Source organism: Sabethes cyaneus, chromosome 3 (genome assembly GCF_943734655.1).
Source record: "Sabethes cyaneus chromosome 3, idSabCyanKW18_F2, whole genome shotgun sequence".
Lineage (NCBI taxonomy): Eukaryota > Metazoa > Arthropoda > Insecta > Diptera > Culicidae > Sabethes > Sabethes cyaneus.
In genome coordinates this window covers 201,900,063-201,913,824 of record NC_071355.1, presented here as the reverse complement: position 1 = coordinate 201,913,824, position 13,762 = coordinate 201,900,063, and the positions used below count along the sequence as shown (strand labels likewise).

At 40.1% G+C, this 13,762-nt stretch overlaps 1 protein-coding gene across 2 annotated transcripts in view; it reads right to left on the bottom strand.

Moving 5' to 3' along the window:
• LOC128744128 (ankyrin-2) overlaps positions 1-13,762 on the bottom strand; it is a 136,003-nt gene that overhangs the window by 60,994 nt on the left and 61,247 nt on the right. The window lies entirely within an intron of this gene.

Here is a 13,762-nt window from a genome sequence, read left to right as displayed (position 1 = left end):
TCCTCAACCGGATCCAGGAGAAGATCGACGCTACTCTCCGGCGGCAGCAAGCTGGATTCCATGCTGGCCGATCATGTGTAAACCATATCACAACGCTCCGCATTATATTGGAGCAGATCAACGAACTCCAAGACACTCATCTGCTGGTGTTCGTTGGCTTCGAAAAGGCGTTCGACCGACTCAACCACGAAAACATCTGGGGCGCACCTAGACATAGAGGAGTCCCAGATAAGCTAGTCCATCTTATCGAGACTCAGTACGAGGCGTTCTCGTGCAAGGTTTTGCACGACGGCGTCATGTCGGACCCCATAAGGGTTACTGTTGGCGTGAGACAGGGCTGCATTTTATTACCGCTTCTGTTTCTCATCGTTATGGATGAGATATTAGTTGGAGCAATTGACAGTAAACCAAATCGAGGATTACCTTGGAATCCTCTAACTCGACCTAGCAGACGACATCGTCTTGCTCGCTCATTGCCGAAACGATATGCAGAGCAAGTTAAATAATCTCTTCAAGAGCTCCCAGGCAGCAGGTCTCACAGTCAATGCAGCAAAAACTAAGTTTATGGTAGTGAACACTGACAATTCCATCAACTTCACAGTAGCGGAACAACAACTTGAGCAGGTAAGACGCCTTTCAATATCTTGGTAGCCAGACAACGCCCGATGGTGGTACCAAAACTGATATAGCCACATGGATCAAGAAGGCTAGGGGTGCCTGTGCAGGTCTGCGAAAAATTTGGCGCTCAAACCAGATCACTTTACGTACGAAAACCCGAATCTTTAATTCAAACGTTAAATCCGTACTGCTGTATGCCTGCGAAACGTGGTGCGTATTAGCGGAGATAACGCAAAAACTGCAGGTATTTATTAACCGGTGTCTGCGATACATCATTCGTGCCTGGTGACCTGACAACTGAATATCCAATGAGGAACTCCATCGTCGGTGTCATCAACGGGCGATAGCCACAGAAATTCGTGAACGTAGGTGGAAGTGGATCGGACACACCTTGAGGAAAGGAGCGAGCGAGATCTGCTGAGAAGCACTTGACTGGAATCCACAAGGACAGCGTAGAAGAGCCAGACACAGAGGCTCATAGCGACGCAGCTTAGCCAACGATATCCGGGTTGTAGACGAGAACCTGTCCTGGCGACAGGTAAAAGCCATGGCGGGCAACCGTCAGCAGTGGAGCTCTCTGATTTCATCCCTTTATTCTGCCGGTCCGGCGGACATGGACACATAAGTAAGTAAGTAAGTAAGTAAGTAAGTAGCTCTGCCAATTATGAATGGATTTTCATGGTTTAGATACCGATCGACTCATAACTGATGTAGCAATTATGTGATTGCTATTATAATTTTCTTTTTCAATAACGAATGAGGGAAAATTAACGAAAGGCTTCAAGGTCAAATATCTCCATACATTTTCTTCGTGAACGCCTTGCTTCACAAGTAGGGACGACCGTTAAACACACCATCTGTTTACTTTGATTTCGATTACTTTAATTATTAGAAAAAGAGTAACAAAGCCTGCTAATCCTAAAAGGTCGAAGATTCTATACGACGTTCAGACTTATACTAATTTGGTATCTGTGCTTGGGAAGTATGCCAGAAAAAGTGATAAAGTCCTCTCGTCCTAACAAAATTTATTAGGATCGCTATAAATCTAGATCAATTTGATGTCTGTTAAGAAATTGTGCCAGAAAAAGTGATGTCTCCTCATCTTAACAAGATTTCTTAGAACCGCGATAAACCTAGTGAGCGATTAACTTTATCTTTCGTCTGATTGTATCCACATGTTAGAACCTAACCGTGGCTCTGGATGGATAAAACAGTAGTTACTGGCACTTGTGGGCATGACCACAGCCAGTCCATAAAGTTTGGCACCGTACCCATGTGCTTCACTTTGACCAAAAGCAGTATCATGGTTCGCACGGTCAAAGTCCGCCTTCAGGTATGTGTAAACAGTATCTATTTGAACACCATTTATGATGTGAACTTTGTGAGATTCGTGGCAGTCGAACGACTTGGAAAGAATTCACGCTGGTCACAAAAGCTATGACGGGTTATTTCGTTAAATGGAAGCCTATTTACAAGCGTTTCCGGGTCAAGTCTAACAGACGTTTATACCCAAAACATTGCTTTGCTATGCAATCACCTTTCTTGAACAAAAATCAATTTCAGAATATTGAATATGACTTTACGAGTGATTGAATATTTCATGTTTACGAGACCATTTCGACCCCATTCGTAAATGAGCTGTCTACCGGATAAACCTTTCTGTAAAGTCCAAGTGAACTATACCCATACCTATAAAAATGGATTTCTGTCTGTCTATCCGGCGTGAAAATTGGCATGTAGGGGTTTTTGGAGCCGGGGAAGGTTTTTATGGCGGTTAGAGACCCCTCGCCCCACAAAGAGGGGGGGCTGCCATACAAATGAAACACAAATTTCTATCTGTCTGTCCGTATGTTTCTTATAGAATCGAAAACTACTGAACCGATCGGCGTGAAAAGTGGTATGTAGGGGTTTTTGGGGCCGGGGAAGCTTCTTATGATGGTTAGAGACCTCTGCCCCCGCTAAGAGGGGGAGCTCCCATACAAATGAATTACAAATTTCGGCATAACTCGAGAACTAATCGCAGGGTGTCGATTTCCTGGAAAAACCTGGAAAATCAGGGAATATCAGGGAATTTATTTTTGGATCAGGGAAATCAGGGAATATCAGGAAATTTCGAAATTCAATCAGGGAAATTTTGTTTACCCGGCAATATTGTTGATCAACTTTGGAATTAAATCAATTTTCGTGTAAAATATACGCAGATTGATCGGTTGAATTAAAACTTGTTACATGTCTAGTGGCGATTCGATTATCTTTCAGTTTGCCGTAAATTTTTTATTTCTTTTGCGCCGTACAATTGTCAGACTTCACTCGCTGTAGTGCTCGAAATCGGCATTGGCAGGCCTCACGCACTTCACGGTGCAGACATCAAGAGCACAAAGCGGGATACAGACTGTTTACACGCGACCTACAGCGTTTTCGCCAATTGCAGAATTTTACACTCAGAAGCCCCAAGCATTGATCATCTTTCTTCAGTGTCCATGATTCATGTCCGTTAAGGGTTACCGGGAGCATTAACGTTCTGTAGAATTTGCGTTTATGCGAGTTGGCAACCTTCGGGACTGGTTCAGCTGGTTACGTAATACGCAGAAAGCTTACATGTTTCTCTGTTCTGACGTGATCCTCAGTGAGCATGCGACTCTTGGCCTGGTTCTTCTCATCTGCCATTTTCTGGCATTCGACGTCAAACAAGCTGTTACACTCACCCTTATTCTACGAGGCGAGTGACGTAACTAATTTGGAGTCATCGCGAATGAAGTGACAATTGTCACCTAGGTGACACGGTTTGTCACTTAGGTGACACGGGGTTGTTACCTAGGTGACACGGTTGTCACCTAGGTGACAGCACTCAATTCACGGCGAGTGACAATTGTCGTATTGAGTCACGTGACTCGCAGAACAAGGGTGATTGTCTTCCCCACGTCGTGCCTATCACTTCCCTCGTAGTTGTTGGCGCCATGGCGGATCCTCCACAGCCTACTTACGTCTTATTCCCTTTCGTCCTGCTGTTCTGCGATTCGTTGATCAAGCTTTCTGGTGTGCTCCACTGCAACGTCATATGCCGTAAACTGCTAGATGTTGAAATGCAACATCCTCTCAGTGCGAGCCTTCGCCGATTTCGATAACCTTGCGTGGATCTTACGACGAGATAGTGGGCAAAGTCGCTAAGAAGAGACTGTATATTGTGACTTCCAAAAAGTATTGACCATTAAACAGGGTCGATCTGGGAGCTAGAGTCTTGAATTTTCCAGGGTGGCCACTCAATTTCAAATTTCAAATTCCCGGTTTTTTCCCGACTTTTTCCCGGTTTATGTATGATTTTCCCGACCGAAATTTTTTTCAACTGGTCGCATTATTTTAAAATTGTTTGACCGTTTGAGAAACCGTTTTGATTTCTTGATAAAGATAATTGTTTAATTTAAATAAATTAAGCTTAGATCGTTTAGAAATGGGGCAATTCATTTTGGCGATAGCGGTGCTCTCAGACAGATATGTAAGTTTTTGACTGCGTTATGTTGCTTGTAAACAGTTCTGCTTGGTTTATATTTTTTGTAGTCTAAAACTAATGTGGTTCCGAAATATTTATCATGCAAGAGGAGACAATAAAAATAATTGACACAGTCAACTCCAAAATCCGTCGGCGTCAACTCGGGAGCAGGCAAAACTGCTGGATTATCCCAAAGGTATAGTGGCGTGAGTAATTAAAAACTTTTTAACAAAATATGTTAGAAAATTCTCACGACTGCCCGCAAAGTGCAAACCAAACGTCGGAGTGAAACCCTTGATCGTCATCGGGTAAAGTTGAGGCTAATCCCAATATCTCAGATTGATTTGAAGAAAAAACTGAAGATAACTACTACACTGTGCGGCGAATATGGAAGGCTACAGGTAGTACCGAGCAAATGGCCAGAATTCGGGCATGTAAGTTGTACGACTGGGTGCTGACGAAAGTCGTTTTCAACCAATGATCGGCGGTCAAATTCTTCAAAGTTCCTACTCGCGGGATGGTTCCTAGGGGATGCAAGTTTATTTTAGCGGATAAGTTTGTGAGAAAATGTATGATTTGGCTAGGGATCAGTTCCTGGGGCAAGAAAACCTAAATTTTGTGACGTGTAATATCATGAGCTACACATGAAATTTGTTTTGAAATTAATATGTTGATGTTTTTGAAAAACAAGAATTCAGTTGAATTGCAAAATAAATATTTTGCTCTGGATAAATATTTTTTCATGAAAATCAAACTTTGAGTTAAATTTCATGAAAAAATATCATTAGCTTGATCACATTGTTTTTTCTATGTTGCTCGTTAGAAGGTTAATTACTGGCCTGTCCAGATTCCATCCCACACTGGGGTGGGGCACGTACCATTAGGCCGTATGTATAAAAGAGTTAGAGCAAACTCTTCCATACGATTTACACGGGAAAAACAAAGCAAACTGTTTTATTCATACGGCCTATTAACTCCAATTTAAGTCCGAATGGTTTATAACAAATCATCAAATGTTTATTACGTCGGACAGGATGGAACTAGATTGTACCCTCAATAGGATTAATTTAATTAGGAGTCTATAGCACAATTTTTTATCACTGTTAGTTTGCTTCTCGCAATCCAATGTTCGAATATATTTTCCCCTTGTTATTGCCCGTTTTAAATGGCAAGATGCATCATTTAAAACAGATGGAATCTTAACCTTCCGTTACTCGCGCCAACTTTTGTAACACGGATACTCGTACATTGTATTTTGTACAACACTTTTTATCTCGGAATATCTCGGAATCCTGGTTATATAGAAAACTACTGTCTTCAGCAAAGTTAATCAGTAGGTCAATACCTTTCCTTTGGGGGATAATATTTTATAAGTTTGACCCCAGACGGCGCTCAAATACGCTGTAAATTGTACATCCTACAATTGCAGCCATTTACAGGTTGTTGCATTAGGAAAGATCATTTTATCATTCCTAAACGATGTAATATTCTATTAAATAGATTTTTTTTCTAGTAGTTATCATATTATCTTAAATATTTTACACATAAAACATAGGATGAAATAATTTCTGCTGTTGGCAGCTTAAAAAGTAGGGCTGATGGGGTGTTTTGATTCGCTTGGGCAGGAATGTTTAGAAAGTTTTTTGCACAGTAATAATACATAGTGATTATTTGAAAGTGAAAATTTAAAACTTCCGTTCATCTGCCTAGCGTTTTTGGTACACTAAAACATTTTCTGAAAGCAAGACTTGCGAATAAATAGATTCCGTAGATACAACACATTCAGAAAGCTGACCCATACACTAGCGCCGTGCAGTAACGAAATTGCGAACTTTTGTACACCTTCGGAATGATCATTAACTACTGAATAATTTTGCTGCATACAGAAACTATTTTCCGTTAAGAAGAAACGAGAGAAAATTCCAGTAGACCATTTCCGGTACTCCTCACACGTCGCTTGCATCGTTTCTGCGATTTCGGTTTATGCTGATCTATTTTTCTGAATGTTTGAAGCATTAATGTATTACATAAATATGTCATTTTGATAATATGTTTATTGAAGAATACACATTGGTTTGATATCGATCTGTTACTTTGAAACAAAATGGCATCCAAAAATCTACAAGTGTTGTACAAAATACAACAGCGCGAGTAACGGAAGGTTAACAAAATGCGTATTAGAAACTCATGCTTTAAGGATTATATTTTATCTTAAGATAGTAAAAAGAATGTTCAAACCATAACATTCACAAGTTCTACTGTCTAGAATAATTCTTGAATCAAAATTGCAATAACTAGATGTTTGAAATCTTGAGCATAAATTTGGAAAAGATTAGCATATGTGTTTTTATATATCAGATTCCTCCATGAACACAGACATTTGTTTGTTTTTATCTACCGCCGATCGAATTGTTTTGTTTCGGCTAATTTTTGGATCAGCATTACTGCATTATTCGGTCAGACAAAATTTCGTTTTTCATCCATAAAATATCTTTCATTAAATATTTTCTAAGCTCCATTGTTCATTTTTCCCCAAAGATGTTTAATTCCTTAAAAAATGCAGATTGTACTCCGCGATTTCCGTCACCTAGTACCAGTAACCGAGCCGTCCCCCAATACCGAACAGCAAAATATTTTACTTGGTTGAGTCAAATTCTTGAAGATTCTTGAAAATCTTGATCAAGATTTTGCAAAAACAAAGAATGAGAAGAAAGAAAACATTAGTTATCCCGAACCGGTTATCTTAAATATGAGAAAATAAGGAAACCTGTTGATGATCAATTTCTCATAGAAAACAGAAGAGCATCAATATAGAGTATAACAAACTGTTGATTTTTATTCAAGGCAATCTTTAGTCAACAAGTATGCAAGCAATAAGAGATTTTAAACATTTTGACAAAATATTAATTGACATTGAAATATTATTTTGATAAAAATATTAAAAAAAGTCCTTAATTGGTTTATTTTATGATTTCTGTTAAGTGTCTGGTACTGGGAGAAACAATTTTTAAGTAATGATTCATTCATCATTGAAATGTTCATTCAAGTACGTGTAACCTATTTTTATTGGAAAATAGTTTTCTATATCACTCTTCTAGTGAAAAAAAACTGAAGTTATGCAAAGTGTTGATTTTATATATGTCAAAATCCTTAAGTGACCAGTACAGTATTTTGTTTTCCGCTCGGTGAATGACTAGTGAAGGTGCCATTTGCTAGTTTGGTGTCGATCTAACTCGTGAGTAAACTAAGTAAGTATTGACCAGCCGAACTAACGCACTTTGGTCAATTGGACGCTGTTAATCGGACCAAGAGGATAGTGGAGGGAGGTTCGGGTTCAAATCACAATCCCGTAGAAGTTGCGAATGAACTGAGCTGAAGTCAAACTGAAGTGGCGAGATGAAAAAAACCTGAAAGGCTCCTTGGAGATTTTGATTGAAAAAATGCAGCTATTGAAAAAAAACTTCTCAGGCGGGTATTTTCCGGTTTATTTGTGAAATTCCCGGCTTTTTCCCGGTTTTTTCCCGACTGTTAGTGATTCCCGACTTTTTCCCGGTTTTACCGATTTTCCCGACTGAGTGGCCACCCTGATTTTCAAGTCGTGCGCATCCCATAAATCCTTTCGAACCTGTCGTAGAATTCGTCCCTAGCAAAGCAAAGCAAAGTCTTGAGCATTAACCGTCACTAGACATTATCCTTCTTTATCGACAGACTTCGCAGCCGGCTGTTAGAGTACAGGAAAATTACGGGGTCAGTGCAACGATCCTACTGATGCTATCTAATAAAAACCGGTTAGCCGAGATTCGAACACAACTGGCTTGTTAGATCAGCATCGTACCTCGAAGCTAACTGGGCGGTTCAATTCATCCCTAGTATCATCGAACTTATGATTTGTTGGTGACTATACGTTGATTAAGCTGTAGTTGAAGAATTTGCCTTAATTCTCAACACCCATATACCCATACCCGAACGGCCGGCCACCGAACTACCTTCGAGTCTATGTTGCTCTCAAGCCTCGATAGTTGCAATCCGAAATCATGACACACAGCTTTAGTCTTAACTTCGCTTACTGTCCACCATTGAGGGTTAAAATATTTGCCATTTGGACATTTTCTAACAATATATCTAGCTAAAGTTTTGCCGTATCTCGAAGCCAGCAAAACGCACATTTTTGTACCAAAAATCTTTGGGGAATCATCTCCTTAACCCCATACTTTTTTCAGCAAAGATAACAAGCTGAAACTTCCAGGAAAGTTTTGTTTTAGTTTAACTGAAAACCCGCAGACACGTGTCCACCTTCCAGCGGCAACGTTACTAGTTTGAGCTGACTGAAAATTAGCAAGATTTGTTATGTTTGCACGGCTGTAATTTTGTTGTATGTAACATCTAAGCTTTGTGCAAAAACAGGTCGATTAGATTATTTCTCAATCTTTGTTTCTTTGGATTCAAGCTGATACCTAAAACATAACTGTCCCTAGACTCGATAGAAGAGGGCGTTTTCGAAACGCTGGTAAGAAATAGGTTAAGAATCTTTGATAGGTGTTCTTAAAACATGAAGTAATCTAGCTTTAGTTTTCAGCTGCTCGCATAAGCCATGCTAAAGGGTTAAAAACTTAAGCCAGAAATCGCCCAAATAAGCTTGATATTCGAGTTTTGAGGGTCAGGGAAAAATATTTGAAGCATCAGGGAAAATCAGGGAAAGTCAGGGAATTTTATTTTTGGATTTGAGTCGACACCCTGAATCGAGTAAATGGAACCAAATTTTCTTGTGAAGGTTTTTGGAGGCAAGAATTTTTTCTATGGTGAATTAGGACCCCTCCCCACTTTGGAAGGGGGCTTCCTATACAAATGAAATGCAAATTTCCTCATAATTCGAGAACTAATCAATCAAATGGAACCAAATTTGGCGTGTGGGGGTTTTGGGAGGCAAAATTTTTTTCCATGATGAATTAGGACTAAGGTCATCAGAGATTCATGATTTATGTACAACACAGTTTAATTTGTGGCAATACGAAGTTTGTCGGGTCAGTTAGTTATTGATAAATGAAGAATTCCGTATGAAGGACAATGGTTGTGCTGAAAGCGGCACTATTCGCTTTGACGGAACTCTTCTGGGTGGTATTTCCTGTCTCCTGTTCAACATCGCGCCAGAAGGTGCTATGAAACGTGCAGGTTTTAACATGCGGCGCACGATTTTCAATAAATCTAGCCAATTTATCTGTTGCGCCGACGTCGTGGATATTGTTCGAAGGACGTTTCAGGCGGTCGCTGAGCAGTATACCAAATTGAAAAGTGAAGCAGTAAAGGTTGGATTAATGATGAATACGTCCAAAACCAAGTACCTGTTAGCAGGCGGAACCGAGCGCGATCGAGCTCGCATAGCTAATACTATGGTAGTTGACGTGTAGGAGTTCGAGGTGGTGGACGAATTTGTATACCTCGGGTCGTTGATGACAACGGATAACAACTGCGCCATAGCTACGCTAAATAAGACCGGTAGCCCTCTACGGGCACGAAACGTGGATAACGCTCGACGGGGACTTGAAAGCACCGGCGGTTTTTGACATCGTGTGCCTGGCACCATCTTTGGCGGTGTATGTGAAAACGGTGTATGGAGGGGAAGGATGAACCACCACTAGTTGGCACACCTCTTCGACGTACCCAGTATCCAGAAAGTTGCTTAAGCGGAAAGGGTACAATGGGCGGGACATGTTGTTTGAATGTCGGACAACAACACCGCAAAAATGGTTTTCGCCTCGGATCCGATTGGTATCAGACGCAGAGATGCGCAACTTGCTCGATGGTTAGACCAAGTGAAGCATGATCTGGAAAGTGTGGGACAGTCGAGAAATTAGAGCAGACATCCATGGAACGAGTTTGTTGGCGGAACATTATTATGCAAGCCAAATCCTAAGGGACATTGCACCGGGATAAGTAAGTAAGTAAGTAAGTAAGAACTGTTCTGGATACTCTGGTATTTCATAGAAGTCCTATTTTGTCAAATCCTGGGCAAGCTCGACGGGTGGATAAACCATTGACGCCCAAACGTGTGGGATGAGATTTCCGTTCCTCTCATCTCAACTGCAAAAGTTAATGACGTTCTGCATAAGTTTTAAGCCCCATTGAAAGATTATTTATGTGTTACAATTACAAACAAATGAGGGAGTATATTTAATGGCATAGTCTCCATAAAATTTCTGAATATGATTCTGATTCTGAAATTTCTGTTCCAACAGCGTCGATAGTTAAATTTACACTCACATTTACTAGCTTTCTGTCCTAGCGTCAACATCTAATAAGTTTCGTTATGCATTTCAATGAAGTTACCTATAGATATTTTTATCGTTTCATTTATTGTTTTTACTACAAACCACGGTATGTTTGAGAATAAAAAAAATTGAACTGTAAAATGTTCAGATACCGAACGAAATCGCGGGACTTTGAAACGGTATGGTACACCAACCTTTCAATGAAGGAGTTACTATCGAACATAAATCAATAGAAATAAAATTTCATTGCCTACAAAACGTATCACCCTCAATAATTAACATCCTATTTATTGCGCTTATGTTTGTATTGCACAATCATAATACACCTGACTACACAGTACAATTAACGCGGTCGCTTCATTTTTACGATACCATCACCATCACAGCAGCAGCGTTTTTAATTAAATGCATCAAACTTCTACTGCTACATGATCAGCTGGTAATGGTGCTGTGTTTATAATTATACGTTTCATTACCAGGAATTCAATCATACTTGTTCATTTATGAAAATGTTAGCCATTAACATCGATAAACTATGTAATTGACTTTTAAAGTACCTAATAATTTTCTTTGCAGTATTCTCAGGTTGCGTCCGAAATATAGAATTTTATCGCCGCCAGATTTTTTTTTTTGGAAATAAATTGCACATAAAAAATCTAAAAGTGTAAAATGCGAAAAAATAGCCAAAGCTATTTGATTTTCACCATCCCACCAAACCACTTGAAAATTGAAATCCAATATCTGTAGTGCCCCGTGGGCATGACTTCAAAATGCAACATTTTGTGGAATTTCAATGTTTTCAAGTGTACACCCAATTGAGACCAATCTTCCACTTGTGTGCGTACATAGTAGCGGCAAGCATGATGTGCCCTGACGGATGGTTTGCTCCGTATGGTTCTTCTGAGCTCCTCCGGCATTCAGTTCCAGTCATCATCAACATATAATGCAGTTTCAATTAAACGTTTTGTCGCAGTCTCATTTATTTACCCCACACACGCTTTGCACAATTTCTGTAAAAAGCGGGTAAGGAGCGTGCATTGAGAAAAAAACGTCATGCTGATGCACTTATTCGACAACAACATCAGAAAATTGCACAATAATTAAACGACTTGAGAGGCGTGATGACTTTGCGCGCTTCAAACCAGCTCCTCCAAGTAGCAGCCTTAAGTGCTGGTAGAATGTATTAGGAGGCGAGTCAGTCAAGAGCGTTAGAATGGTGCCACCAGTGCCTGTGCCCTTGAGAAGGGGTAAATAAAGAAATTTTGTTTTGTACCGAATGTTAATTATTTACAGCCTTTCCAAGGCAGAATTTTCCTGTCGCGCCTTAAATGCTGTTTTAGCGACGTGACAGCATATTGCAGGCATTGTGCACATTCGATACAGTTTCTCATCACGAGACGCTGTGTGAAGTGTGCACACTACATGGGCGCCATTAGTAAATTGTAAGTAGACTGTTAAATTTGCAAGCGTGATTCATCGAACATTCAAAGGAAACCACTCTTGGGAGCAAGAATAGCAAGAGGCTTCCTCGACCAAGAGTGAGTGACGGTGGTTATGAGTGTTGTAAGCTCGAGCATGTCGACAGAAGCTAAGCATGGGAAAATACTACCTCAGGGTGGCATTCTAAACAATGGTCGATCCTACTGAGAATGTCTGTTCTAGTTGGGTAGTGGCTTATAACTCACAGCGGTATGCTTGGTAGACCCTTACCAATTATGTATACAGAAATACATTGTTTTAATTATATACTGACATTTATGCCAGTTTATAAATATTGATAGATTTCTAACACCGGCCACGGATAAACAGACCGGTGCGGTGGTGCGGTGCATACAACAATACTATCACGCGTCACAAGGGCATGCATGCACACAAATGGTGGGGTCGCCGGCTCTAACCAAACAAATATTAGTCATTCTCAAGACTGCGACTACGACGACTTTAGCACTTTTGCTTGAGTTTATAATTATGCACTGCATTTATCACCGCAACAATCCCACGGTCGTCGTCGGCGTCGTCGCCGTCATGGCAAAATCAAGACAAGACAATGTTGTCACTCAGAGCAGCACGCCATGGACGGGAAAAAGCAAATCTGTATCACTCATGTTGTTTGCTGTTTAATTTTAATAGCATTGAAACATTAAATAGTTAAACGGAGCAAATGATCTCATCGGCAGCACCGATTTGATGACTAGACGGTTTAGATTTACCACTTTGTTTACTTCGAAGAATTGGCTGCATTCGACACAGATCTTCTCCTATCATGTGCGTTGTGGTTTCACTCTACGCTTCTAGAACATCATCATTCACAGCTTTTAACAATACCTGAAAAGAAACAAGAAGAAAACAGCAACGTTACAAAACAATTATAAAGCATCAATTAAATTGCATCAATCATCGATCAGTTGATTTCAAACAACTTTCACTTCACATATCGAACTGTGGTATGCTCAGTATGTGGGTATCATTTTTATTAATATTAATGCAATGGCTTCCAGTCTTAATCTGGCTGGTTACAGCTGTCTCACGCTAAAGGGTCCAACTAGCTGGAATCGATTAGATCTACGAGGGTAGATATGAACTCCATTGACTTCCTCCACAATACAATGAACACCAGAGAACAACACGAAACAAACATCGAACTGAATGAAGGGAAAATAGTGTTCGAAAGAGCAAAACAGGCGGTATTAAATTTCCTAAATTAATTAACGAGCTTGCTTGCACGACATAACATACCGTGTCCTGGCTGGCGGCGACTGACTGAACCCGAGCATATGAATTCTTCAATTAGATAAATGGCAGCACGGAAATGGCACGTAATCAACACTTACTTTCCAGTCCAGGGGGGCGGTTGCATGATGGATTGTTATGTGACGTGCTCATCAGTATTTTTTGCAGCGATGTTTATGAATGTTGTAATTTTTTTTACATTGGAAATAAGAAATCCATTAAAAAATAAAAATTTCCAACAATGCCTCTGCTTTCTGAGATATTTTTTTTAATTTTTGAAATTTCTTTGATATGTGTTGATTATACTCAAACAAATCATCGACTGTGCTCATATCAGTTACTTTGCTACGGTTATGAGTCATGTTATGTGTCATCCGGACTCTAAAAGAACATTTTAGCAACAGTTTATCTCACTGGTCGCCGGCTTACCGTGAAAATTGGTGGTAATTATTCTGCTGAATTTTCTGATCCATCTGGCATTCCTCAAGACAGTCACCTAGGACCGTTGATATTTCTTGCATACGTTAATGATTTGAATATTAAACTGAAAGCTTCCCGTTTATCCTTTGCCGATAATTTGCAAATCTTCAATCGAATCAGCTCTATCATCGATTCCCGTCAGCTTAGAGCAACAGTTAGACAGCTTAGTAGATTGATGTTG